At 47.6% G+C, this 1,933-nt stretch overlaps 1 non-coding gene across 1 annotated transcript; it reads left to right on the top strand.

Moving 5' to 3' along the window:
* Nucleotides 1-1,860: 1,860 nt before the first annotated feature.
* TRNAD-GUC (transfer RNA aspartic acid (anticodon GUC)) lies at nt 1,861-1,933 on the top strand. Its single transcript has one exon. It is a non-coding gene; the product is annotated as a tRNA-Asp (tRNA).

Below are 1,933 nucleotides of genomic sequence, written 5' to 3' on the forward strand. Positions count from 1 at the left end.
GGTTGGTGGTTCGAGCCCACCCGGGAGAGGTGTTGTGAGGTCTCAGATGTAGCGTGAAAAGTCAAACTTTTTCCATAATACGTGATAACCATTTATTTTCTGATCTTTCGTGGCTCAATGGTTAGCGCGTTCGGCTGTTACCCAATAGCTTGGTGGTTCGAGCCCACCCGGGAACGGTGTTTTTGGATCTCAAATGTAACGTAAATAGCCAAAGTTTTTCCACAATACCTGACGACCATTTAATTTTTGGGCTTCCGTGGCGCAATGGTTAGCGCGTTCAGCTGTTAACCGAAAGGTTGGTGGTTCGAGCCCAAAAGAGAGGTTTTGTGGGGTCTCAGATGTAGCGTGAAAAGTCGTAACTTTTCAACAAAACCTGACAACCATTTAATTTTTGGGCGTCCGTGGCGCAATGGCTAGCGCGTTCGGCTGTTAACCGAAAGGTTGGTGGTTCGAGCCCATCCGGGAGCGGTGTTGTGACGTCTCAGATGTTACGTAAAATGTCAGAGTTTTTCCACAATACCTGACGAACATTTAATTTTTGGCCTTCCGTGGCGCAATAATTAGCGCGTCGAGCACTTAATCGAAAGGTTGGTGGTTCGAGCCCACCCGGAAGAGGTGTTGTGGGGTCTCAGATGTAGCGTTAAAGTCAAAACTTTTCCACAATACTTGACATCCATTTAATTTCTGAGCTTCCCTGGCTCAATGGTTAGCGCGTTCGGCTGTTAACCAATAGGTTGGTGGTTCGAGCCCACCCGGGAGCGGTGTTTTTGGATCTCAAATGTAACGTAAATAGCCAAAGTTTTTCCACAATACCTGAAGACCATTTAATTTTTGGGCGTCCGTGGCGAATGGTTAGCGCGTTCGGCTGTTAACCGAAAGGTTGGTGGTTCGAGCCCATCCGGGAGCGGTGTTGTGAGGTCTCAGATGTGAAGTAAAAAGACAAGGTTTTACCTCAATACCTGACGAAAATTTAATTTTTGGGCTTCAGTGGCGCAATGGTCAGCGCGTTCAGCTGTTAACCGAAAGGTTGGTGGTTCGAGCCCTCCCGGGAGCGGTGTTGTGACGTCTCAGATGTAACGTAAAATGTCAGAGTTTTTCCACAATACCTGACGAGCATTTAATTTTTGGGCTTCCGTGGCGCAATGGTTAGCGCGTTCAGCTGTTAATCGAAAGGTTGGTATTCGAGCCCACCCGGGAGAGGTGTTGTGAGGTCTCAGATGAAGCGTGAAAAGTCAAACTTTTTTCATAATACGTGATAACCATTTATTTTCTGATCTTTCGTGGCTCAATGGTTAGCGCGTTCGGCTGTTAACCAATAGCTTGGTGGTTCGAGCCCACCCGGGAGCGGTGTTTTTGGATCTCAAATGTAACGTAAATAGCCAAAGTTTTTCCGCAATACCTGACGACCATTTTTTTCGGGCGTCCGTGGCGCAATGGTTAGCGCGTTCGGCTGTTAACCGAAACGTTGGTGGTTCGAGCCCATCCGGGAGCGGTGTTGTGAGGCCTCAGATGTGAAGTAAAAAGTCAAAGTTTTACCTCAATACCTGACGAAAATTTAATTTTTGGGCTTCAGTGGCGCAATGGTTAGCGCGTTCGGCTATAAACCAATAGGTTGGTGGTTCGAGCCCATCCGGGAGAAGTGTTGTGACGTCTCAGATGTAACGTAAAATGTCGGAGTTTTTCCACAATACCTGACGAACATTTAATTTTTGGGCTTCAGTGGCGCAATGGTCAGCGCGTTCAGCTGTTAACCGAAAGGTTGGTGGTTCGAGCCCAAACGAGAGAGGTTTTGTGGGGTCTCAGATGTAGCTTGAAAAGTCAAAACTTTTCCACAATACGTGACAACCATTTAATTTCTGAGCTTCCGTGGCTCAATGGTTAGCGCGTTCGGCTGTCAATCGAAAGGTTGGTGGTTCGATCCCATCCGGGAGCG

The sequence above is a fragment of the Phalangium opilio genome, unplaced genomic scaffold (assembly GCF_054372755.1).
Source record: "Phalangium opilio isolate 3A_F unplaced genomic scaffold, DU_Popi_V2 ptg000087l_1, whole genome shotgun sequence".
NCBI classification, from domain to species: domain Eukaryota; kingdom Metazoa; phylum Arthropoda; class Arachnida; order Opiliones; family Phalangiidae; genus Phalangium; species Phalangium opilio.